This window comes from Podarcis melisellensis, assembly GCF_964234715.1.
Source record: "Podarcis melisellensis genome assembly, chromosome: 7".
NCBI classification, from domain to species: Eukaryota; Metazoa; Chordata; class Lepidosauria; order Squamata; family Lacertidae; genus Podarcis; species Podarcis melisellensis.
In genome coordinates, this window is record NC_138539.1 from 67326515 (window position 1) to 67354229 (window position 27715).

Below are 27715 nucleotides of genomic sequence, written 5' to 3' on the forward strand. Positions count from 1 at the left end.
GTAAGGGTAGATTCCTGTATAGGTTGGTCTGCATTGCTTGCGCGACGTAACTATGGGATCCAGAAAGTTGATGTGAATGCCTTATATGGAAGGCAGTATGCCTCTGAATACCAGTTGCTGGAAACCACAGGAGGAGAGCGTGCTCTTGTCCTTGCGCATTTCCCACAGGAATCTGGTTGGCCATTCTGAGAACAGGATGCTGAGAACAGGAAGATGGGCTATTGGCCTGATCCACCAGGCTCTTTGTATGTTCTTATGGTGGCACGGTGGGTGGCACAGGCAGGGGAAGCAGCAGTAGGGCCAGGCAGCATTTCTGTAGAGATGAATCTGTGTGCACATGATGCAAGCGAGTAGGATTAAATCTAACCAAAAATGTTGTTCAGGATTGGAAAGTACACTCCAAGATCAGCTATTAAGATGTTAGAAGGCCACAGTGCAAAGCACCGCAGAAGACATGGCAGGATTAGTGCCACTTGATGGGAGAGAATGAAAAACACAGATTCTAAATTATTATCTTGCTGGATTCTTAACCCATTTTGAGCAATATCATTTCCATATTTATAACAAGACCCTCTTTACAATGCCCCTCTAATGCAATGTCAAATGGTGCTTGGCTCATTATTCGCGATTATATATCAACAAGATTTGCTCTTCTATGTGCTGATATGTACAAGAATGTATGCTCATCTCGCTTTACTGACCGAGGGAGCCGGCGTTTGTCCACAGACAGCTTCCGCGTCATGTGGCCAGCATGACTAAGCTGCTTCTGGCGAACAAGAGCAGTGCACAGAAATGCCTTTTATCTTCCTGCTGGAGCGGTACCTATTTATCTACTTGCACTTGACGTGCTTTCGAACTGCTAGGTTGGCAGGAGCAGGGACTGAGCAACGGGAGCTCACCCCGTCGTGGGGATTCAAACAGCCGACCTTCTGATCGGCAAGCCCTAGGCTTTGTGGTTTAGACCACAGTGCCACCAGCGTTCCACAGCACCACTCGTGTTTAGTATTCTCTGTGAATGAGGGCATTAGTTCAGCCACAATGCAGCAATGTTTAACTCCAAACTTAAGTTTCTTTGAAGCAAAAGTATTATCATACTGCTGACTTGGGCCTCATTAGAATCTAGTCTCACTTGTTAGATAGTTGTGCAATTGCTCATTGATGTCTTCTGGGTGGTTTGAACAATTTGTTTGGAAGGACCATGTTTATACAAGAAAGAATTTACTCAAAATGTGCTAGTCAAAGATAGCCCCCTGTGCCCTCTGATGGCCCTAACACAAGCTCCAGTTTTCAGATATGTCTATGGATAATGTCAAAGATCCAAAATGGTGAGAAAAACAAAACTTTTATATCAATTTAGAAAAAATAAACATGAAAACATTAAGCAGAGCTAAACTATATACTCAGCTTTTAATAGTAGTTACAACTGCTTTCTGGGGTTACATATGATCATGTTTGAAAAGTGAATTTCTGCATTTATTCGTTATTTCTCATGCTATGAAGCCACTCTGAGTGCACTAGGAACAGAAGAGTGGGGTGTAAATAACTTATAGAATTTAACTTTTATATGTAAGCATCGCCCAAGAAGCATCCATGACTGACTGATATTTGGCACTTACGGTACTTTTTATGATTGTGCTAAGCTACTCAAGAGCTTAGCTTTCTTTCAGAAATGCTTCAGTGCCATTTTACACCACTGGGGGCCAGGTTAATTTGCCCTATTATTGAGGTATCGTCACAATGCTTTTTCTTTGAAACATGTCAACTCACTTGCTCCCTCCCACCGCAAAAAAAAAAATAATTAAAAAATTGTTCTTCATTCTATCACAATTCTTCACAATTTATACAAGAGGTAAATGCATTCTGGTCTGTATGTTTGGGATTACAAACATTCATCTTTTGTGTGTGTGCTTGGAAGCCCCATGGAGAGCTGAAAGTAAATAACCCACTAAAGAGTAATGCAGGGATTCTAAGCCTAAATACACATCTGACTGCATAGCTTGATCTCACATTTTTAAAGTTACTCAGTTTTTGTGTTTGTATTACAGCATAAAAGGTAAATCTGAACATAACTGTTATTGGAATTGTGTGAAAAGTTTGTTTCATCTGCAGAGCCTTGAAATGAGAAAAAAATATTGCCTTTCCTCCAGTGTTATTCATGTCAATATGTACCTAGTGATCTTTATCAGTGGATTAACAAACTGAAACCCTCTTGTGGCATTTAGCCCAGTTGGTAAAGTTTTCGGATAATTTTTTAAAGCCATAAATGAAAGTTCTTCATCCAACACAACTTTTGAACGGTGTTGTTACAAGTTTGCATTGTAACAACAAACTGAAAGTTTCATTTTAAAAAGTCAAAATATCAAATGGCTTCTACAGTATTACCTACATAAAGATACTTCTCTCTGTCTTTGAGGGTGAATACAGATCAATATTTACCTGGAATTAATTTCCCATAGTCTGTTGCTGGATCCATATAGCTACAGTCTTTTCCCAGATTGCTTTTCAGAGGTTTGTCTCTAGAGGGCATCAGTAGAAAGGAGGAGGTTGGGGGAGACAAGAAATGGTGGGAGAGGAGAAAGGAGACAGAACTATAAGCTTCAAGAGGTGAAACAGATGATTTGCATCCCAGCAGCTGACTAGCTCTTTCAGTGATGGTTTTTAGGTGGGCTGTCAATACATTTATTTTTTTTAATTTCACCTGGTTTTAAATAGGTTTTAACTGCATCTTAGCTTTACTGGGTGTTCTTTTTCTTAGTTACATTTTAATACTAGTTTTATTGTGCTTAGCTTTTATTGTATCCTGTTTGTATCTTTATTGTTGCAAACGACCTTGAGGGGTTCTTATAAAGGACCAAAAGGCAATTTATAAATGTTTCTATAAACAAACAAACAAAATAGCCCTGTTCCTGTCACACCTTCCTTACCAAAAACAAGATATGAAACAAATAAGCAATGTGTCTTTTTGACCTTATTTTGGACTTCTTATTTTTTATCGTATCTGTCCTCTCACCCTTGTGATAAGACTGCCTGTCTCATACTCATCCTAGTAAGAAGGATTTCAGCACACACCACATACAAATGTGTGCAAAAATTGCTGATTGTACCTCCTCAGTAAAAAACAACCATTCCCTAGGGGAGCAATTGTGTGCACGAAAAGCCGGTATAATGCAAGCCAGTGTAAATTAAGCCAATTTAAAGCTACACCAGATCCAAACTATGTTCAGCAGTGGGGCTGCTGCTGCTGCTGCTCTGCTCTGCACTTCCCTGGCAGAGGGAAAACAAGCCTTCAAAACAGTGACAACTACACAGTGTTGCCAGGCCACATGGTTGAGCTGAACAGGCTTAGGATCTAGCCTAAGTCCCCTCTCTCTGGTCCTGCCCCCCAAAATGCCCCTCCTCTGGGGGACCTACACCAGCTTCTGCTCAGCCAACTGCATCCTGGCTTAGCTCCAGATCAGCTAGGCTGAGCAAATTACACTGGCCTATCTGTGGCTGAGTCAGAGTTGGGGACTTAATTGCCAACTGAGCTGGCTATCGGCCGGTTGAGCCACAGATTCACAACATCCTAAGCTGCTCATTCCATTGGATCTCACCATGTGATTGGTCCCTAAGTGGTGGTTTGCATACAGATGAAACCAATAATAGAATAATGGAGCTGGAAAGGACCTTGAGAACCATTTAGTTCAGCAATTCTCAACCTGTGGGTCCCCAGATGTTGTTGGACTACAACTCCCATCATCCCTGATCTCTGGCCTTGCTAGCTAGGGGTGATGGGAGTTGTAGTTCAACAACATCTGGAGACCCACAGGTTGAGAAAGGCTGATCTAGTCCAACACTCTGCAATGCAGGAACATGCAGCCATCCCATATGGGGATCAAACCTGCAACCTTGGTATTATCAGCACCACGCTCTAACCAACTGAGTTATCCATCTGTAGTACCAGATCACATGATGGAGAATTTCACGAAGACCTCATTTCCAGTGGCGTAGCGTGGGGGGTGCAGAGGGGGCCGGCCGCACCAGGCACAACATCTGGGGGTTAGGGGGTGTAAATCCATGGGTTAGGGGGTGCAAATTACTTGCCTTGCCCCGGGTGCTGACAACCCACGCTACGCCACTGCTCATTTCCCTCCATTCCCATTCAGTAGTGAACTGGAGACTAACATTCCCCATGATGTTGGCAGATCAGCTGGCCATGTGCTTTTTTTGATGATTTTGTATCTTGTTCCTGGTAAGGAGGACACGGACTTGGAATCAAGCAATCAAGGCAAAGATGGTAACTGCTTGTCATCCAGAGCACCCAATATATGAGCTAGAGAATCTGCTATGAGTGGTACATATATCTGCATTGCTTTTCTCTGCAGTATAAATGAAAGTGGCAATCAGAAAAACTCCAGCCCTTACTTTGCATATTGTAGAGGAAAGTGACAATTCACAACTGAAACAATGCAAATGCGTTTTGTATTCAGTTATCTACACCCAAGTACAAAGAGTAAATTGTGAATCAGCCCTCAAATCTTATGGGTTAATGGCCAATACTGTTCCCAGATGTTCTGCACAACTGCTGCAATCATAATTTGTCGTGTTTGACCATTCAGCCATCTGCCCAGTGTATTCTGCTGTGACAATCAGATGTAGACGCTGCCATGGAATAAAATTATCGTTTTATTAATTACCCTTTAATTAGTTGACACAGGCAGTATTTTAGCCATAATTGGCCTGAGATGCAATACATACAGGGATGGAATGTGATTGTGAGACTGCTTGTCATGAATAACAATGATGCCTTTGACAAAGCAATCTCATTATGAAGATGTACTGAACATTTCAGCCCCTTCTTTGCACAAGATACTTTTGAACTAAAAGCTGCAATTTATTGGCATAGGTAAATGCAGATACACCTCGCATGTGCACTGTATATATAATTCATGGTGGAACGTGATTTTGCAAGGATTATCACTGCTTTTAAGCATGTCACTTCCATCATTACTATTTATAGGTACTAAGTTGTAGCTATTTCAGAAACAAGTATTAAAACTCTTTCCAAAACAACTCTTCATTGCTCAGAGCTATAAGCCACTACAAATCAGTACATATAGAAATACAAAATACACAGAACCAAAGAATTCTAGAGTTGGAAGCTGGAATACAAATCAGCTTAACATATTTCATCAATCACAATTTCATCAAACACCACACATACAAAAGGAACAAAAGTAATTAAATTAAAATTTATCCAGAACAAAAGTGACTAACTCTCCCCATAAATTAGTGCCTAGATACTGCAGACATGATAGGGTGTGTGGGGAAGGGTAGTATCATGTCATGCTCTTTCTAGGGTAGTTTGTCCGCCTTTGGTCCCCTATCCTGCACTCAGCTTCTGCTTGTGGCTCCTTGAAGCATGTGGCAGCAGCCACGCCCCATGAACAGCCTTTTCTGTACTGCTAAACCAGGTGAGGCTGGCTGATAGGTCTCAAACCCTTGGTGAGTTCGGGACTTTCCTTGCATGCAAAAACAGGCTCTGGTGGACTGAGCGGATGATACCAACAGTGGGTCCAATGGACAAGAAGGTGGTTTCTACAGGAAAGTGAGGGGCAGATGGGGCTCGTCAACCTGGAAAGGTAGCCCATCTAGGAGAAGGAAAACTCTGAGCCTAAACCTCAACTGCCTTGCAGGATATCTTCAGGAAAAGAAAAGGCTAAGGAGTAAACCCTACACAAATCTGGAGTGGACTTACACAAATCTAAGATGGTTGGGTGGCACCTTGTAGGCCTTCTTCCAGCAACTCCTGCAGCCAAGAAGATGCCAAACATTTTGCTTAACATGGATAAATATGTAAGTTCTAGCTACATTCTCTTCCCTCAGAGTAGGTAGGTAGGAAGAGAAGGTAGGTAGAACTTCCATATTAATCCCCAAAATGTGCAGAGTAGCCCAAATTTACCCAAGAGCTTTTTGCCTCAAGTTTGCAGTTGCACTAGAAAGAATTATTTGGGCTGCCAGGAATCTTTCAACTCAGCCAGTACAAGTCAATATGTTGGCTTTTTGCTTATTTTCTGCCCTTAACAAGAGGCATGGGTGTACCTTTGAAGGACAGCTAACAGGAATTTCAGGGCAGAATTCTGTACTACCTAAATAGAAACATTCATATCTCTGCACCGTAGATTAGGTGTGAAAGTTTCTTCTTCAGAGATACCTCAGGAAAAATCCACATACATTAACCAGTCTTTAGTGCTGCTTCTTGTATTGGGTGACAAAAAAAGACTCAAGTTGTGGTATTAAGTAAGTAAGGAAGAATGCTAGAGACTGAGCCCAATACACCAAAAGGACCACCTCTTTTCCTGTGCCACATCACATTGCCTTCTTAATAACCCCATCCCCACTGTCTCCCAGCAAGCCCCATGGTTCAGTCTCTCAGTGCCAGCCCCAGCAGCCCCCACCAGGCTGGGGGGCCTCGCCCTGGACTGCATTCTCTTGGCTCTGACCTCCATCCACAATTCCAGTGACCTTCTGGTGGGGAGCAGTGCACCCCCCAGTATTTTATTCAGGTTGACACCACTGCTACAGCCACAGCAGGCACCGTAACTCTCCAACAGTTAGACTTCGCTCCCTACAACACACTCTTCCACCGTCTCTCAAAACAGATGCATGTCAACAACAATTATTTCTATCTCACTCTGCTACTCAAAAGGCATTCAGAATCATTTCTCAACACAAGAAATACAAACAAAAAACAACGGGCATGAAAGAGAAGCAAGAAACATTCAAAATGCACCAATAATGAAATTAAACTAAAAACATTGATCATCTATGAGAGGTGGGGAACAGGCTAGAATCAGTTCCAACAGGAGATGAGCTCTGTCAGTGTTCCTAGCATCCAATGTGTGATTGGCGATATAGGAGAACCGTTCATAAACTGAAGATTTCTCATCACGGCATCCTTTTGAGCACATGGCACAACACTCAGCCTTTCAGCAGATCCTTTAATCTGGTACGCTAAGCATCATGAGCAGCCCGGTCATATTAACTGAAGGTAACTATAGCAAAGCAAGCAGTACCTTATTCAGATACAGTATTCCGTTCCTGTCAAATTGCGCAAGTACTTTGGCCTAGAAAACTGAAAAGCCTGTCCCTGTGCCAAAGGAAGCCACTGCTACCAAGTTCTCTAATAGGAAACGTTTATTTAAGGCTTTCCTTTTAATCATAGAGATTCAAGCATCCTAGCTCATTTCGAACGGGGTTGATATAAGGATGCCAGCCTGTGCTAGCTTCCCACGGGTTTTCAGCATCACACTATATCGCCAGCTAAACATTGTGATATACCACAATGTCTGAAATAAGGATGGAGCTACGTAGGCATTGGCTGGCTTCACAGTTTTTCCACCATCGTGATTTTTGCTGGTGTCTGCTCTTGAGATTCTCTTCCCCCTGCATGAGGCAGGGGAGAGCTGAGCTGGCAGAGTTGACAGAGGTTGCAGGCAATTGAAAGAAGCATTGGCTGCCTTCATGGTTCCCCCAGCCCATTGTGATTATTGCACAGTACACATGCACATCATGATTTGTGATATATTGCTCGGTCAAAAATTATGAAACCAATATCACAATATGGACTTCGAACCAGTTTTGGATGGTATATCGCCCAGCCCTATCAGATGCATTCCCACATACGGGAAACCTCAGTTTACCTTTCAGTGGAACCTTCTGAAAGGCATTTTCATTTAGGCAACTCCACTGCCCATCTCGGAACGTTAACCTCATATTTAAGGATTAACCTCCTCTGTTATTTTTCAGCCACTGACAGCAAGTTAGGGACTTCTGCCCTCTTCCTCAGTTGAGAGGAGACATGATATATTATAGAATATAATTTCATTTTTATCATTTAAGATTAAATATATGTTTTATTAGAGATGCATAGCTTTGTTAATGTTTTGGTGATGGGGTCATGCCCTATCTATCAAATCAAAAGGAGAGAAAGAGATAGAAATACCCACTGGAAACATATTTCCATAGCTGATAGACATGCACATTGTCCAAGGTTAAAGCACATACAGACTTGGGAGACCAATCCTAAGAAGGGGATGAGAGGCACATAGCAGCAGGTTTGCCACCCTGTGTGCAGTTCCAACGAGCGGTCGGGGGGAAGGGGAAGGGGGACACATCTATTTTTAGCCACCCCAGCTCTTCTCCAGAAAAAAGAGAGAGATGGATTTGATTCTATGACTTTGTTCACATCATTTTGTTATGGGACCTTAATGGCAACCACTGCTGGTGGGAACCTTGCTAGTGGGAGGCTGCACTTTCAACAGGCATGGTGGGAGCCTCTGCAGCAGAAACTCATCTCCCCGCCTAGATGGAACGGGAATGAACTTGGTAGCATTCATTCACCTAATAATAATAATAATAATAATAATAATAATAATAATAAATTTATTTATACCCCACACACTCTGGGCAGCTTCCAACAAAATATTAAAATACAACTGTCTATTAAACATTAAAAGCTTCCCTAAACAGGGCTGCCTTCCAATGTCTTCTAAAAGTCTGGTAGTTGTTTTTGACATCTGGTGGGAGGGCGTTCCACAGGATGGGTGCTACTACTGAGAAGGCCCTCTCCCTGCTTCCCTGTAACTTGGCTTCTTGCAGTGAGAGAACCGCCAGAAGCCTCTCAGCACTGGACCTCAGTGTCTGGGCAGAATGATGAGGGTGGAGATGCTTCTTCAGGTATACTGGACCGAGGCCGTTTAGGTCCTTAACCCTCTCCAGCCTTGCTGAACAGGGGGCTAGGAGTGCAGCCTAAGGCATGCACTGTACTTTATGTTTACACCCCACCCTATCCCCCCCAAAAACCCATTGATTCAGATTACTTGGCTTTTTCTGGCAGAGAACACAGAGCAGAAGACTGCCTTGAAACAGTTTGCACTTAACAAAACGAATAACAAGCAAGAAACCCAACAAAGTTTCCTCTCCAAATATGGTGTGTACACACACAGAGAGAGTTAATTTTGTCCCTTATCACAGTTCTACCCCTCTTACCCATTTGAACATAGCAGTTCAGATAAATGGCAGTGTGGTTCTTTTCCCAAAGGGCTTATCTCTTCTCTACACGCTTCATATCCCTTCTCATAATCAGGCAACCCATTGTTTTGTGAAAACTTTGCAAGCTTTGTGGAATTCTGAATATACAGGTCACACTGCGTGCATTGTTGCTTTCGTTGCTTCGGGCCAAGAGCCTGAAGGAAACACTAGTTATTCCCAAGACAATTTGTGGCTTTCCCAATTCTCTAGCATACTGAACAGTGTCAAAGTTCAGTTGTGCTAAAAAAACAACAATAAAACTTATTTTCCAGCTGCAAGATGGGTGTGTGCCTGCAGGCTTTCTTATTTCTTTCCCTTACTGGTGACTTCTTCCCAGTTTTCTAATGCATGGCAGTGACAGGTATGACGACTCTGGCTGTAAGAGAGATATACAGATCTAGATCTAGATCTAGAGGTGAGATGATATACTGTAGATATAGATATATAGATATTGTCAGGGTTTCTGGGAGAGAGGAGGAGATGACAGAGGAGACGGAGAGCGAGTGGGAGGAGGGGCAGAAGGATGAGGAAGAAGATGACGGAATTCTGAGGGAATCCACGAGTCTGAGCAGCGAGTCAGAGGATTCTCAAAAGGGGGTTACCTTAATCAAGCAAAGGGGAGGAGAAGGGAGAAGCGGAGAGGAGCCCAGTGGAAGACAGAGGAAGCAAGAGACGTCTCAGCCGGAACGGAGTAAAGGGGGTGGAGTCGTCAGCCTCTCGGAGGGAGCAGGATTAGGAGAGAACAGAGAGAGGGGGTTGGAGCAGGGTGTTCAGCCGGAAAGGGTGGAGAGCAGAGCAGGGGGTGGTGTAGCGGTCGAAAGAAAGGTCAGCAGCAACGTACGCGCGCCAAGTTCAAACGTAGAGGCGCGCGGAAGTGGAGAGAGCTCAGGGGAGGAGCCCGGCCCTAAAGCCAGAAAGAGGGGGGAAGAGGCGGCAGAGGATTCAGCCTCAGGCGAGTCACGGAGAGAGGGAACCCAGGGGGGCAGGAAGACCCTGCGGAAAAGAAAGGAGAGGAAGAGGTGGTCTAGAGCCAGGCTATTAAGTTGGTGCGGAAGAGGGGAGGAGTCAGAGGGGACTTCAGCGGTCTAACGTGGCAGACGTACGGCCACAATGCTGAACTGTATGAGAAGCAGAAATCTTCAATAAACTTTTCCTGTAAATAAGCTGCAACGGAGTGAGGTCTCTTGTGAGCTGGGACCAGTCCTGGGTGGCCGTGACAGTAAGTCCCCTCTCAGAAAGCAAAAATTTTTTTTTGCGAAGCTCACGAACGGGAGCAGCCATGAGCGCTGAGGAGCAGCTGGTTGCATTGCGGAATCAGGTTACCGCTCTCACATCGGCAGTCATTGCTTCGCAGAAGAAGAATGACGACTTGGAGAAGACGTGCCAGGATTTGCAGGCAAGGTGGGAGCGCGCGGACAAGGCGGGGGCCCCAGGATCCAGAGCGGAGGGCATTGCGCTTGGACGGAGGGGGGGTGCCCTAGTTCCGCATTTTAATGGCAACTTGCAAGACTATCCCAATTTCAGAGCGGACGTTGTATATGCACTGCACTTACTCCGTCACGATTTTAAAGATGAGGAGGAGAGAGTGGGGTTCATTGTTTCGCACCTGCATGGGGAGGCCAGGGCTTGGCTACGCAATTTGTGGCGCGAAGATGGACCGGCCCGTCGCGATTCAACTGCGTTCATCAAAGCGATGGATTCTTGTTTTCAATCCTCTGTGGATGTGGACATTGCGCGCCGTCAAATGCACGGGCTGAGGCAGGGGAAAGCGACTGTGCGCCAATACCACTCTAAATTTTTTGCATTGCTCACCGCCTTAGATTGGCCAAAGGACAGTAAACCGGTCAGAGATCTTTTTTGGGAGGGATTGAGCCCCCCCATCAAGGATGAGATCGCTAGGGGGGACAGACCCCAGACCCTAGAAGACGTGGTGCAACGGGCTTTAGCTCTTGGAATTCGACATGAGGGGCGTCCGTGGCACGAGGAGGACGGGCCCCAAGCGCGTGCGCAAGCAAGGACTCTCCCTTTTGTGCACAGGGACTTCAGCCGTGCGCACCCCTCGCCAATGGGGAAGGACAGAGAGGAGCCAATGGAGATTGGTGGTGCTAGGGCTCAGAAGCCATCCCAGAGCCCTGTCCCTGGTGCAGCCAAAGCGAAGCCTCCTAGAGGAACCAGGAAGTGTTACATCTGTGACAGTGCGCACCATATGGCGAAAGAGTGCCCCCAGAGGCTCCAGAAGCACACTGCAGCGCTGGCAACTGTAACAGCAGAGGTGCAACCAGGGGAGCAGCTTCAGGGAAACGACAGTGCCTGGCTGGAAGCAGAGCTACTGGGGCTCAGCCAGGCGGATCTGTAGACAAGCCCCCAGCATCACTGCAGAGCGTGGACCCTTTGCCTCCCAAACCGGCAGTTCTGCTCACAGCAACACTCCAGTTGCCTGATGGGAGACTCCTCGAGGTTCCAATAACGATCGATTCGGGAAGCAACGCCGACTTCATGGGACTGCAGTTCGTTAAGCAGCACAACATGGCGCTCCTGCCTGCAACGACGCCTCTGAACGTGGTCACGGTGGACGGCAGAAAGTTGCTGGGGGGGCAAGTGGTGCAGCAAACCCCTCCCATGATGATGCAGATTGGCAACCATCGAGAGCTTATTAGTTTCAATGTCACCCACTTATCGGACACACCCATCGTGTTAGGCATGAGTTGGCTGGAGAGGCACAGTCCCGCGGTTGCGTGGTACCAGAGGCAGATCAACTTTTGTTCATCGTATTGTGCTCAGCATTGCTTTCAGACCGATCAGGGAGGAGAAGCTGAGCAGCCATTGCATCTGGGTATGGTGCAAACAGTGCCTCACAAGTACCAGGAATTCTTGGAGGTTTTCTGTGAGAAGGAAGCTGACAAGTTGCCGCCTCATAGACCTTACGACTGCGCGATTGATTTAGTGCCAGGGGCGCAATTGCCTGCTGCCAAGCTGTACTCCATGTCGGAGGACGAAATGCAAGAGCTTCGGGAGTTCATAGACCATAACCTCAAGCGAGGTTTCATCCAGGAATCTAAAGCAGCGGGAGGCAGCCCTGTTTTCTTTGTGAAGAAGAAGGACACGCCCCAAAAAAGGCTTATAGTGGATTACAGGTTCATCAACAGCTTGACTAAGCCCAAAGCTTTCCCCATGCCCAAGATTGACGACCTTTTAGCGACCGTCAGGAGGGGCAAGATTTTCACCAAGCTGGACCTACGTGGAGCTTACAATCTCATCCGCATCCGGAAAGGAGATGAGTGGAAGACCGCCATGTTCACCCCTCTGGGCACATACGAATACAGAGTCATGCCTTTCGGCCTCCAAAATGGCAGCCACGTTTTTCAAGCATTTATGCACCACGTGCTAGCAGGTCTCCTCTACAAAAAGTGTGTCTGCTTTCTCGACGATATCCTGATTTTCTCGGAATCGCCGGAGGATCACGATAAGGACGTGAGGGAGGTCCTGCAGAGGCTGAAGGAACACAGGCTGTACGCCAAGTTGGAAAAGTGCCAGTTTGATGTCAGAGAGGTTGATTTCCTTGGCTACAAGTTGTCCGACGAGGGACTGGCCATGGACAGGGCTAAGGTTCAAGCGCTGTTGGACTGGAAAAGCCCTCGAAATCGGAAAGAGGTCCAGAGGTTCATCGGCTTTGCCAATTTTTACCGCAAGTTTATTAAAGGTTTTGCGAACGCGACGGCGGCGATCACTGACACCCTCAGTTCCAAGAAGAAGAAGTTCGTCTGGACCGAACAAGCGGAGCGGTCCTTCCGGACGCTTAAAGGTCTTTTCGCCTCCGAAGAGCAGCTGCTCCACGTGAATCCCGGCAGACCCATGCGGGTAGAGACCGATGCGTCAGATAGAGCGGTTGGGGCCGTTCTTTTGCAAGAGGATTCACAAGGCAACTGGCGACCGGGTGCGTTCTACTCCCGGAAGCTCAGCAAGGCGGAGCGCAATTATACCATATGGGACAGGGAGTTGTTGGCCATTCATGCAGCTTTCAAAGCGTGGCGACACTTCTTAATAGGAGCCAAGCACACGGTGCAGGTCCGCACGGATCACAAGAACTTAGAGTATTGGCGGACGGCTAAGTTGCAGACCCAGCGACACATGCGCTGGGCGGAGTTCTTTGCGGACTTCGACTTCAAAATAGAATACATCCCAGGAGACTCCAATGTTATTGCAGACGCGCTGTCCCGAAAGCCGCAATACTTGGAGGAAGCAGCTCCAATCGCAGCAAAGCACATTTTCGCACCGCAGGCGTGGACGTGCGCTACCATCGCAGTCGACCTGGACGCGGTGCGACGCGCGTTGCAAAGGGATCAGTTTGCACAGTCTAAGATGGAGGAGCTACGCGGAGGGTCGCGACACAACGATGAGTTTCAATTACAAGATGGACTTTTGACTCGTAAGGGTGCCCTTTACGTGCCCACCGACGATCTTCGAGCCAAGGTTCTGCAACAGTTGCATGACGCCCCTAGTGCAGGCCATTTCGGCAAAGAGAAGACGATGGAGTTGGTGGCTAGAGACTTTTGGTGGCCCCAGATGAGAGGAGAGGTGGCGGACTACGTCGCCAGGTGTGATATCTGTCAGAGGTCCAAACCAGTGCACCAGAAGCAGGCGGGATTGCTAGAACCGCTGGAGACACCGCAGCAACCATGGGAGAGGGTAGCGTTGGACTTTGTTACAGACCTGCCCAGCTCCAGAGGTAAGACGGCGGTGTTAGTGGTGGTGGACTTGTTCACCAAGATGGCGCACTTCATCCCTTGTGCCAAGGTGGCGACGGCAGAACAGACCGCAAAGCTCTTCATCGATCACGTCTTCAGAGTGCATGGACTTCCGCAGTCCGTCTTGTCCGACAGGGGGCGCCAGTTTGTTTCCACTTTCTGGCGAAAGCTTCTGGGCATCTTGCACGTCAAAATCAACCTGACATCGGCGAGGCATCCACAAACCAACGGTCAAGCGGAGAGGGTCAACGCGATCATGCAGCAGTACCTGCGGTGCTACGCCAACCAGCGACCTGCGGCGTGGGTGGACTATCTGCCGATGGCTGAATTCGCCTACAACAACACGAAACACGCTTCCACCGGGGTGACGCCTTTCTTCGCGAACAATGGCCGTCATCCCAGAACCTTCCCGAGATTTGCGGCACCAGGAGGGGGGGGGCCTCAAGATGCCGACCAGTTTGCAGCGGAGTTGCAAGAGGTGCACGAGGAGCTGCGGAGACATTTGGAGCTGGCAAAACAGGCGTATAAGGTGCAGGCCGATAAGCACAGGAGGGCGGGAGAGGACATCCAGGTTGGGGACTGGGTGTGGTTAGCAGCCCACGCGATGCCGGCCAGGTCATTGGCCAAGAAGAAGTTAGGACACAGGCAGCTAGGGCCATATCAAGTTGAGGCTAAGATCAATCCGGTGGCTTTTCGTATAGCCCTTCCGGAAGGTTCCAGGGTGCACCCGGTCTTTCATAGGTCGGTGCTCACTCCCTACAAAACCCCACACAGGTTTCAAGAGTCAGGAGCACCCCCAGAGCCGCGTAGGAGGGCGCCTGAGAGGGGGGAATCGCCAAGACCAGAACCTCTTAACGAGGTCACAGAGATACTGGACTCGAGATGGGGGGAGGAGGGAGTTGAATATTTTCTCGCCAGGGAGGGCACACCAGCCGCTGCTAATAGTTGGGTGCCAGGCTACGAGTTAGACGAACCCCTTTTGAAAGAAGAGTTCCATGCACTTTTCCCACATAGGCCCATGCCAGCTGAGTACTTTGATGACTGGCTTTTCACACCCACATTGTCAGATAGCACGTTCAGGGGTTTCTCTTCCCCCGAGGAAAGAACACCAGAATCAAGCCCGCCCAGGGGATCGTGCTCGGGGGTGGACACGGAGACCCCTTATTGGTGGGAGGAGCAGCCAGAGGAGGAATGGCGTAAGAGGTGGCTGATAGGTCCTTGGCGGGCAGCACCGGAGGAAGTAGCGATGGAAGCAGAGACTGAGAAGCATTTGGGGGAAGAACCCGACTTCGAATACACTTACACAGAACTGCCAGCAGAGAACATTGACGTAGACGACCTGTATCCTGAGCCTACCCCCGAAGAGCCGCAGTTTCCACAACCGGTCCCCGGCGAGCGGGAGGGGGGAAGGGGGGGCTTCGAGGGGGGGATGGATGTCAGGGTTTCTGGGAGAGAGGAGGAGATGACAGAGGAGACGGAGAGCGAGTGGGAGGAGGGGCAGAAGGATGAGGAAGAAGATGACGGAATTCTGAGGGAATCCACGAGTCTGAGCAGCGAGTCAGAGGATTCTCAAAAGGGGGTTACCTTAATCAAGCAAAGGGGAGGAGAAGGGAGAAGCGGAGAGGAGCCCAGTGGAAGACAGAGGAAGCAAGAGACGTCTCAGCCGGAACGGAGTAAAGGGGGTGGAGTCGTCAGCCTCTCGGAGGGAGCAGGATTAGGAGAGAACAGAGAGAGGGGGTTGGAGCAGGGTGTTCAGCCGGAAAGGGTGGAGAGCAGAGCAGGGGGTGGTGTAGCGGTCGAAAGAAAGGTCAGCAGCAACGTACGCGCGCCAAGTTCAAACGTAGAGGCGCGCGGAAGTGGAGAGAGCTCAGGGGAGGAGCCCGGCCCTAAAGCCAGAAAGAGGGGGGAAGAGGCGGCAGAGGATTCAGCCTCAGGCGAGTCACGGAGAGAGGGAACCCAGGGGGGCAGGAAGACCCTGCGGAAAAGAAAGGAGAGGAAGAGGTGGTCTAGAGCCAGGCTATTAAGTTGGTGCGGAAGAGGGGAGGAGTCAGAGGGGACTTCAGCGGTCTAACGTGGCAGACGTACGGCCACAATGCTGAACTGTATGAGAAGCAGAAATCTTCAATAAACTTTTCCTGTAAATAAGCTGCAACGGAGTGAGGTCTCTTGTGAGCTGGGACCAGTCCTGGGTGGCCGTGACAGATATGCTCCCTGCACTGAAAGCCAAATTAATCCCTGGCATAAAATCTTGCTGCTCACTTGAGTCATACTACTGATTAATTGGCCTATATTTGGCATCCAGTTTGAAACAATCCCATTTATTTATTTGTTTTAAAAAAACTTTGTTTACAAGATATTCTGTGATCATCCATTTCTACTCACATCATCCTTGCTTTGTACATACCTAATAGAAAAGTAAAGGTAAAGGTACCCCTGCCCGTACGGGCCAGTCGTGTCCGACTCTAGGGTTGTGTGCCCATCTCACTTAAGAGGCCAGCACTGTCCGCAGACACTTCCGGGTCACATGGCCAGCATGACAAAGCTGCTCTGGCGAGCCAGCACCAGCGCAGCACACGGAAATGCCGTTTACCTTCCCGCTATAAAGCGGTACCTATTTATCTACTTGCACTTAGGGGTGCTTATGAACTGCTAGGTGGGCAGGAGCTGGGACCGAACGACGGGAGCTCACCCCGCCGCGGGGATTCGAACCACCGACGATGCGATCGGCAAGTCCTAGGTGCTGAGGTTTTACCCACAGCGCCACCTGTGTCCCTACATACCTAATAGAAACTAACAAATGGTTCTGTTAGTACAGCTGCCATTTTATTTCCATTTTCCCATGCTATACTGTACATTAAAAAAAGAAAATATTGTTAAGGTTGCAACCCACCTTTCAATCAAATTATCGGGGCAGGTTCTCCTTGATCTCACACCTATTTTCCTCTTCTCTTTTTCATCTAACATTACATTTAGTAATGTAAATGGGAGGACAGTTTGTCACTACAGTGGTACGGTACCTCAGTTTACGAACATAATCCGTTCCAGAAGTCCGTTCTTAAACTGAAACCATTCTTTTTTTAAAAAAAAAATTTTATTGAGAACTTGCTGAGTTAATTAATGAAATTGGGATGTAGGAAGGGGGGTGGGGGGAAGTCAAGGAAAGAAGGTAAAGAAAGTAAGGATATGAAATTATACATGTTTTGTCTTTGTCTTTTTATGTGTGTGTATGTCTATATAAAATGTGAAAACCCAAACCGAAACCATTCTTAAACAGAGGTGCGCTTTCCCTAATGAGGCCTCCCAGTGCCCTTCCACTGTTCAGATTCCGTTCTCAAACAGAGGTAACGTTCGCAACCTGGGACACTACTTCTGGTTTTGCGGAGTTTGTAAACCAAATCGTTTGTAAACAGGACTGTTCTTAAACTGAGGTACCACTGTACCAAGTTCTGGAGGAGGCATGGGGCTCTGTTTGCCATGATTTGTTGGATGCCTTCCAACTTGTTGGCCTCTAGAATGTGGATTCTTTGAGATCTGTGACTGATAACATGTCCTTGGAGCCTTACTCATCCTGATTGGTGAAATCATCATAGTCCACACATTGGCTAGTGAAGTAGTAAATGCTTCCAACAAGGGAGGGTTTCATAAAAAAATATAAATCACATATTTTGTCTATTTGAATAACTATTGCCCAGTGTCAGGTGCAAGCTCTGTGAGTAGGTTGTGGTGGTACAACTCCAAGGACTTTTGGATGAAATTGATTAGATCCCTTCCAGAGTCTGGCTTTTGGTTTAGTTTTGGCATGGAAGCTGCTTCGGCTGCCCCTGGTGGCGTGGTTTACATTGGAAAATGGGCTGGGAGACTACAGCTGAATCCTTCAGCAACATTTGATACTGCTGTTCGTCATATGCTCATGGGCTGCCTTCAGTAGGCATTAGGGGCAATGTATCTAACCGGCTCCACTCAGTTCTGAGAGAAAGGAGCAGGGAGGTGATGCTGGGAGACTGTTTTCATCCTCTTGGCCAATAGGCTCCATTTTCCCCACCCTGTGCTGTTAAAAGAATCTGGGTGTATGTCACCCAGATATATGGACTCCAGGCTCATCAGTATTTTGGTAACTCCCAACATCCTAATTTCCATCAGATCCCAGGGAGGCAGGTGAAAGATTGAACTGTAGTTTGTTAATGGCAAAGGATGGGGTGGAACATGCTGACTCCAGACAAAACGGAAGTATTGCTGTTAGGTAGACCATATGATTCAGGTTTGGGTTTACAATGTATCCTGGATGGGGCTGCATTTGCCCTGAAATGTCAGATTTGTAGCTTGACTCAGCACTCTTCTTAGATGGGCAAGTAGTGTCACTGGTGAGGGGTGCTTCTTTCACAGCAATTCATGCCTTAAAGGTAAAGGAGCCCTGACCATTAGGTCCAGTCATGACTCTGGGGTTGCGTGCTCATCTCGCTCTATAGGCCGAGGGAGCCGGCGTTTGTCCGCAGACAGCTTCTGGGTCATGTGGCCAGCATAACTAAGCCGCTTCTGGCGAACCAGAGCAGCACATGGAAACGCCGTTTACCTTCCCGCCGGAGCAGTACCTATTTATCTACTTGCACTTCGACGTGCTTTCGAACTGCTAGGTTGGTAGGAGCAGGGACCGAGCAACGGGACCTCACCCTGTCACAGGGATTCGAACCGGCAATCTTCTGATTGGCAAGCCCTAGGCTCTGTGGTTTAACCCACAGCGCCACCTGCGTTCATGCCTTAGTAACCTTCAAATTAGAGGGTGCTCTTGCAAAGCAAAAAGCTGCAATTGGGATTCTGATAGCTGGCTTGTTTCCAGGCTCAATTCAAGGTGCTATTGTTGGCCTTCTAAAGCCCTTAATGGTTTGTCACCTGTATGGCCTAAGGAATTCCTCCTTCCACATAAGCCTGCCTGTATGCTCCAGTTATCCTCTGTAGCCCTGCTCCAGTAACCTCACCACCATGAGGAACACTTGGCAATGACAAAGGGTAGGACCTTCTCTGTAGTAGCACTATCCCTGTGGAATGTGAGTTGTGTGCCAGCCCATTCACAGTACCGTACTGTTTTAGAAAGCTGATGAAGACATGGCTGCTGTTTAAAAACACCTTTGGCTGAATAGTTATTCCCTCCCCTTTGGTATTTTGATCTTTTAATTGTGATGGGTGTTTTGCAAACTCTTCTTGCGGTCTTGTTTTAAATGCTAATATTTTGATTTATTTCATATGCCAGCATTTTGACTTATCTGTTTGAACTGCGAATTGGTTTATATTTTATTCCTGTTGTCTTTTTTTTGCCTTGAAATCCTTCTGAAAAACAGGTGGGACATACTTTTTGCATCCAACATAAACATGCTCTCCATGAAAGGAGATTTGGTTTTATATTAAGAAGGGGGGTAATTAAGCTTGCAAAAGGCATTACTTGCCCGCAGGCTATGGACTTTTGAATGACACGTTCTTTCTGCAAATTGGTCAAGTGGTTCCAGAGCCTTGTACTGCCATGTTGATGCCCACAGGCAGATGACAGTTATTGCTTATGAGGTAGTTCAGGCTACCATAACACTGCTGGGTTTTTTTTCCCCGTCAGTGAATGTCAGGAAGTGCAAGTTATCGCTTCCTTGAAATCCTTCCTTAAAGCCCACCTTTTACAAAAGCAAAAAGCCCTTGCTTATTCACCCCCTAAAAGTCACCATCTCCAATCACACCTAAGGCTGCGGTCTTAAACATACTGTACTTAACTGGGGAGGGAGGCTGCAGTCCTAAGCCCCAGTCTGCACATCTGGATAGAATCACACAAGCAGGGGGCTCCGCTGTCACGCTGCAAGTTGAAGAAATCACAGCAGAGGCAGTGTGCTACCACCAGTGTCCGTCCCCCCCCCACAGTAGTAACTGACGGGGCATTAGGATATTTCAAGACAGAGCTAGATCCATTGGATACTAACATCTGGCTCCAGCTTGGGGCTGGTGCAACAAAAAAGGGTGGCTACAACTGCCTCCACCTTCTGCCCTGGCTGGTGCAAGTGACAAGGTTGCAGTAGTGGCGCCACAACTCAGTTCTGCCCTTCTCTTTCCTGGTCATAGAATCTCATAGAGTTGGAAAGGACTCTGAGGATCATCTAGTCCCACCAATATGCACCCATCCCTTATGGGGATCGAACCTGCAGCCTTGGCGTTGTCAGCACCACTCCCTTACCCACTGTGCTATTCTGTGGGCCAGAGTAAGGATTGCTCTGCTCACCTCACTGAATACAGTGAGACCTAGTTCTGCACATAGGAAGGCACTGCAGTTACGGGTTAACTGATTTTTCTTACATCCATCCTTCATGATCTTTTCTTCTCACCTCCCTTTGGTTCCTCTCCACTGTCTAATTTTACATTTCCTCAGGGTTGGGGCTAGTTGTTTTTTTTAAAAAAACCACACCTTATGCTATAAAACACTATGCACATTGATGGTGCTATGTAAGTATTCATAATTTCCACGATTTAAAGTCATCCTGAGGCGCCAGCAACCATTTCACACTCCGCATAAAGTCACATAGGATAGCTAATGCTATAAAAACTTTTTATAATGCCAGCTGAGCATTTGATAGAGCAACGGGTTGGGGTTTTTTTTTTTTTTTGGTAATGTAACTTGCTCCAGACACAATAATTACAGTGTAAAAAAACCCCACAGTTTACAGCTCCACTCTAGCAAGCCTGCTTGAAGAGTGTCAGAGCAGCACAAAAGCTGGCACAATTAGCTTTCATCCCTGCTGAGTTGGCAATAAAGTGAGCACAGAAGAATATATTAATTGGTATTAGTCAATCCATTTAAGATGTTCATTCTATAGTCACCTTGCATTTTTTTTCCATTAAAGAAAAAGAGAGAGAAACACAACTGTCACATCAAACTGAAAAGGAGTAGATGCAAGATTCTTTTTTAAAATCCCATTGCATTCCAAGATTTACCTTTGAAAGAAATAAAAAAAAACCCCACCAAGTTCAGTTTTCTGGGTTCTATAACACTATAACAGATGGTAAATATGACAATAAGTGATAAATATTGCAAGTTACTGACTTGCCTTTCTTTCTCTTTCACTTGTTGCTATTTGTTTTTTAAAAAAAACACTATGTATTGCTGATTACTGCACCTTTGAATCAGAATGAACAATTAACTGACTAATTATTCTAGTCACACCAACCCACAATGAAATCTTTATTCAGTGTTTACAGCAATCTTTGGCAAAGAATGCCTTGCTGTTTTTAAACTAAGAAGAACTGCACCCTTTGGCTCCTCTCAGCATCAGCTGCCTTGGTTTCAGTGCTGGATGCCAATAATCAGTCGTCTTCTTTTTCTTTCTTCTAAAGTGGGCACTTTTTTTATAAAAAAATATATAAAGGAGTGAAAAGAACTATTCTCATCAATGCCCCATATATTCTGCCTGATTTATGTCCCAGTCACTGGATCTCTTCCTTCCGTATCTTTTTAACATTTATTTTCTCTACCTCAACTCCAGCCTCTCCACCTCTTTCTCTCTCCTTCATATATACTAGGAACAAAAATGGGCAGATTCCTGAATCTGAAGTGCCATATGAAAGGGACATCCATGACCAGCCAAATGTGACCAATTCAGCTGGTCAGAAAAGAACACAAACCTCTTCTGGGAAGAAAGAAGAGAAGCATTCACTTTGTTTTAGAGCACACAAAACAAAAACTAATGTTTACCTATTTACAGTGAAACTGTGGTTTTGGGATACTTTCTGTCCTGCTGATGCTTCTCAACCTGCTTTCAGTGCTCTCACAATTCACTTCCTCTACAGACCGCCTCTCCAATTAAAAGTGATGTTCTGCTACAGATCACTGCATATTTATCCATACCGTCACTTACGGAGGTTAAGGACATAGCATGGTAAAAGACCCCCCCATCTCCTTAGAGTCTCTCTGAACAGAACTCACAACTTCTGTGAAAGCTTTCTGTATGTAGAGGACTCTTTGCTTTACTCTGCCTTGTGCAACACTCTTTAAAACCTATCAGGCTCCTGTTTTTAGATCCTTAAATGCATACAGCTCCTACTATCCTCTGTCTCCATCTTTATAAAGCTTCCCTCTGCTCCCCCATCCCCTCGCAGAGGTCTTTCTGTAGCAAATGGAAGGGATGCCCACTGCCCAAACACCCCAAATAGGCCGCTCACACTTGCCACAGGTACCACTCTTTCCACACTAATGCAGAACTCAGCTCCCATTTTCTCAAAACAGCTGCACCACTGAGTTATGTTAAACTTCCAAAGCTCTGTTAGAAAATTCCAGATCTGAATTGCCACCATTGCCACACCAGAGAGTCTCCTCCTTCCTTCTGTGTTCTAGACATGTGCTTATAGAATCTTAGAGTGCTTATAGAATCTTAGAGGGACCCCAAGGGTCATCTAGCCCAACCCCCTGCAATGCAGGAATCTCAACTAAAGCATCCATGACAGATGGCCATCCAACCTCTGCTTTAAAAACCTCCAAAGAAGGAGAGCCAGCCACCTCTGGTGGGAGTCCACCCCACTACCTAACAGCTCTTGCTGTCAAAGTCCGTCCGTCCCCCCCAATGTTTAGCTTGAATCTCCTTTCTAGCAACTTGAAGCCATGGGTTCGAGTCCAGCCTCCTCTCTATTTCTGCTCATACACATAACTCTCATTTTTAGCTGTGCCACCCTCCACAAACTTGTAGGGGGCGCGGCCCCTGCTTTGAACACAATGGTCAAAGGGTGGCAACCCCTAACCCCCAAGCATTGGTACCTGGATGTGTCCACCTGGATGCATCCACCTGGACAGTGGCGTAGCGTGGGTTGTCAGCACCCGGGGCAAGGCAAGTAATTTGCGCCCCCTAACCCGTGGATTTGCGCCCCCTAGCCCGTGGATTTGCGCCCCCTAACCCTAACCCCCAGATGTTGCGCCCGGTGCGGCCGGCCCCTCCTGCACCCCCCACGCTACGCCACTGCACCTGGATGAGATTCCACCTTCCACCTTGGTTCAGATCGAAGATGACAGCTTCTTTATTAACCCGGAGTAAGCTGCCGCGCTAACTACTCCGACTCCCTAGCCTGGGATCCAGCGCCTTGTAACTCGGCGGGAACTTCGGGCCGAACATGGGACCAGACCAGACTGAAAAGGATCTCGGTGCCTGGGCGCTCCTTCCCCCTCAAAACACGCTCCGATCTCTCCCTGGCGCAGGAGGAAGCGCCATCCGCAGCCACGTGAAAAAGCAGGCACGATCGCGCGGACCTTTCCTGAATAGGCGTCCCTTTGAGAGTCGCCGCGCGTCACTTACCCGGCGAGGTGCTGCTGCTGCCGCCGCCGCCTCCTCTCGTCCAGGGATAAGTTGGCGGGAGACGATAAAGCGAGTCTCTCTCTCGCTTCCCTTCCAGGAGCCGGCGAGTGGCCTCCCCGCCGTCGCAAGGGCGCCCCGCTCTCCTTCACCTCCTCTCCTCGCAAGGTCCCGACACAAACTCCAGCTCGCCACCGCAGCCGCCAGAAGCCCCCGCCGCGAAGCTCGGCTCCCCGCTGCCGCCGCCGCCGCCTGCCCACCGGCGTCGCTGTGACCAACGCCAGCGCGTCCTCTCCCCCCTTTTCCCTCTCTAGCGGCTCGTCAGGAGTTTCCTTCGGGCTTCCCCTCCCCAGCGCCCCTCAGTAGTCAGTCGCGCGTCGAGACCGACCTGGGCGCTGCCTCAAAGAAAGAGCAGCTTTCTCCGGCCGGGAGAAAAATAAAATGAGAATTAAAAAAATGAAAAGCCCGCTCTCTGTCGCGGGGGAAGAAGTGGCGCGGCGTCTCTGGCGCGCGCTTTCCCCTCAGAGGTTTTCTGCCGCTGAGGTGAATGTCTCACTGTTTCGCCTCAGGTCAGTGGCGGGAGGAGAAGCGAGGCTCATTCGGCACCAGCGAGTTGGGGACAAGAGACTGGAGGGAAGCTGGTGTGGACATTATTATTATTATTATTCTCGATAGAAAGTCGTGTTTCTTTGCTGCTCTTTTCGCGCCGCCTGCTCGCTCCTGTTCGGAGCGGCCGCCGTGTGCCCGAGCCGCCGCCGCCACCGCCGCCGGTGCTCCTTCCTCCGCTCATGAATATTCTGACGGGAGCGAACGCCGCGGAGGTAAATGGAATTAGCTGATTGGTGCCAGGAATGGGCGCTCCTTCCTCCGGGTGGGGCTGCCTGGAACCCCACCAGCTGAAAGTAATTAATGGCCGGTTGGCACCTTGAGGATCAGACAGAGGAGGCGGCGGCGGCAGCTCTCAATAGCAAGAAATACCTTCCCGTCCCAAGGATTATCCAGGACTAGGGTCGGATACTCCGCTTCTTAAAGCGAGCGCTTTTTTTCTTTCTTTCTCCAAAACTCATCTTTTCAAGGCCTGATTTATACCCCTCCCCGTTTCATTTCCCTGTCTCAACTCCACCCTCTCCGCTGGTGTAAATCAGAAGCACAGCATGTGACCCCCATCAGGTTGATGGATCCGGAGTCAACTACCACGCATCCTAGTTAAGGAACGCAGTGCCTAATACGGAGTTAGGAGTCCCCACCATAGGAGCCGGCGACTCCCCAATAAAACACAGTGGTACCTCGGGTTAAGTACTTGATTCGTTCCGGAGATCCGTACTTAACCTGAAACTGTTCTTAACCTGAAGCACCACTTTAGCTAATGGGGCCTCTCGCTGCTGCTGGAGCACGATTTCTGTTCTCATCCTGAAGCAAAGTTCTTAACCCGAGGTACTATTTCTGGGTTAGCGGAGTCTGTAACCTGAAGCGTATGTAAACCGGGGTTCCACTGTATTTGAGCCCCCCCCCAAAAGGTGATGGCCATTGCCCTTCAAATAGTCACGTGATCGATTGGGCGGGGCGGGGCTTACGCGCCCCCTCCCCCGCATAGTTCATTCGACTTGGCACCCCCGATCCTCGCAAATCAGCTTGCGATTAAACGAAAAGCGAAGTCCACCTGGCGCTTTCAGAAGAAACACTCCATTTAAGAGGGAGGACGAGGGGCGTCGAAGCGGACCGATTTACCCTGCAAGGCCCCTGCGCGCTCCTTTAGGATCGCGTCTTTTTTTTTAACTCTGGGACTTTCGACGAAACAGACCAGGAGACCCCAGTGAGACGGAGACCCCGCCATCTCAACCCCCCCTACACGCACACCGCGCACCTTCCCGGCTCCATTCACAGCTTCACGTCGAGGACTCCCACGCGCGGGAGAAAACTCCTTATCCAATAGCGAGCCGGCCCGCGCATTCCATTTCGAACCCTTTTGCGCGCGGCTTACCGGACGTGGGGGCGCCTCCCCCTCTTCTGGCCCCGCGACCGGTCCCTGGAATAAGCAAAGCGAGTCTCTCTCTCGCACTTCCCTTCCCATAGACGCCGCAGCTTCGTGCTCATTCACCCAGCCGCGCCGAGAGGAGCCTTTCTGGCGCCGTTTCCCGCGCGTGCGCACCTTCTCGCAAAGTCCCGGCGCCAAACTCCGCCGCGAGCCTCGCTTTTCCAGAAGCGCCCAAGCCAAGCACAAGCCCTTCATCTAAAGGGTACTCCATCTAAAGATCTTTGGGCACAAATGCTTAGGAATCCAAACAAACATTGACATGATGATATAGTTTTATTTTATTTTATTTTTTAAAAAGATCTGCAGTAATTTACAGATATAAACATGCCATAGAAAATTTGGGGTTCAATTTCTTTATTAGCATCCAATATCAATTTTTAAAACGTTTTGTTTCAGTACAAAACGACTCAAATGGAATCAAGGACTCTTTTCAAGCTATAGTGGAGTTTTGATTTTCTTTTATCTGACACTGCTCATTGCAAATGAGTTACGGCTGTGGCGAATGCACCCTTTGGTTTATTGGCAAGATAATACTATTTCAGAACAGCGTTCCACTGCTGCAAATTTGTTTCTTGTGGAAGAAGGGTAGTTCTACTACAGTGTTGCTTTTTGTTTTGCTGCTATTGGTATCCTAGTTAAAATGTTGCAAGCGTGGCTTACCCGTAATGGCAATTTGGCGAAAGAGAAAGTGACCCACCAACAGCAGCCAGTTCCCTCAACCCCACCAGTCCCAGAACCCAACCAAACCCAACCAACCCCAGAACAACTTCTTACCTTCCCCTCTGTTATAACACCCCCCCCCCGTCCACCTGCCTTCCAACTTGGAGTTGGCATTGCTGTGACCTTCCCCTTACCTCATCACATTCTGGAAAGAGAGAGAGAGAGAGAATCATTGAGTTGGAAGTGAGCCTGAGGATCATCTAAACCAACTCCCTGCGATGCAGGAATATTCAGCTGCCCCATACGGGGTTCAAACCTGCAACCTTGGTGTTAATTAGCACCATGCTCTAACCAGCTGAGCTATCCATTGAGAGAAAAAGAGGGAAAACAAGTTCCCTTCCCAAGCAATTTCCCATAGAAAATTCATGTTCAGGCAGGACCACAAGACAATTCAATCTTCCAGATATCACTGTTTCCTTGAGACTGGAAACAGCTGATCAAATGGGAAATAGATATTTGTTGCAATTTTCATAAAGTGGTTCATTCCCAACGCCTACAACCAATCCGTAGAAAGCACTTCAGCATGTTCCTTTGCAGCTTTACACTCTCTCTCTCTCTCTCTCTCTCTCTCTCTCTCTCTCTCTCTCTCTCTCTCTCTCTGAAAATAAATAAATAAGAAAGACATAAAATTATTTGAGTCCCTGGACTGATTAGAATTCATCCAGAGGAACATAGGAAGCCTCTGCATACTGTATGGAATCATACCATTGAGCCATCTAGTTTAGCACTGTCTACACCTGTGTTTCCCAAACTTGGGTCTCCAGCTACATTTGGACTACAGTTCCCATCATCCCTGACCACTGGTCTTGCTCGCTAGGGATGCTGGAAGTTGTAGTCCAAAAGCAGCTGGAGACCAAGTTTGGGAAACACAGGTGTAGACAGTGCAGTGTTTGGGAAACATTGGCCAGCCTATCCTGAGATCCAGCTGCTGTTAGACACCCAGATGTGTTCTTCACTCCATTAGCCTCAGCAGGCAGCAGCCACCAGTGTAATGCTGATAGAGACTGAGGAAGCCCAAGTTCAGATCCTCATTCACCCATGAAGTTCACTACCTTGAGCCGATCATCGTCTCTCAGTTTAGATAACATGGGGGGGGGGCAGCCATTCTATTGCATTGAGCAATCTGGAGGAAAGGTTGGATATAAATGCAGTCAACACAGCTTACCATTTCACTGTTCTTTAAATGTTATATTCTAATGGAATATAGGCACTCTCTCGCCCTAGATGCAGTGATCTGTAAATCATACAAACTGTTCTGCAAGAGAAGATTCTAAAACAAACCCGCAAGATTTACAATTAGTTTTATGTGTTCTGTTAATATAGCTGTAAAGGGAACAAAATGCTATCCATACAAATAGGCTCTTCCTTTCCAATGCTGGATTTTGATGTGTGTGTTTGAAGCTTTGGTGGTGGAATTGATTGATCACCCGCATTTATGCAGATGATGGAAGCACCGTCATCAGAGGAAGTTTACAATGGTTAGAGCATGTGTTTTGTCTGGATGTTTGAGAGCAGAGGCCCAGTGTGGGCAGTCAGTTTAAACCTTTGAGTCCTGGGCTTACGTGCCGAGTAATTTTAGTGAGACACTGTGGGTTAAACCACAGAGCCTAGGACTTGCCGATCAGAAGGTCGGCGGTTTGAACCCCCAAGACAGGGTGAGCTCCCGTTGCTCGGTCCCTGCTCCTGCCAACCTAGCAGTTCGAAAGCACATCAAAGTGCAAGTAGATAAATAGGTACCGCTCCGGTGGGAAGGTAAACGGTGTTTCCATGCGCTGCTCTGTTTCGCCAGAAGCAGCTTAGTCATGCTGGCCACATGACCTGGAAGCTGTACGCCGGCTCCC

The 27715-nt window shown here is 47.8% G+C and overlaps 1 protein-coding gene across 2 annotated transcripts in view; it reads right to left on the bottom strand.

Moving 5' to 3' along the window:
* The window catches only part of CDH20 (cadherin 20), a 166344-nt gene extending 141206 nt beyond the window's left edge, over positions 1-25138 (bottom strand). Inside the window, exon 1 of one of the 2 annotated variants that reach the window (XM_081918184.1) lies at positions 25101-25138. The gene's annotated coding sequence lies outside the window, so the exon portion shown is untranslated. Of the gene's footprint in view, positions 1-23122; positions 23364-25100 lie in introns of those variants that run through there. The other variant, XM_081918183.1, reaches the window with a different exon arrangement.
* Between the last annotated feature and the right edge of the window lie 2577 nt (positions 25139-27715).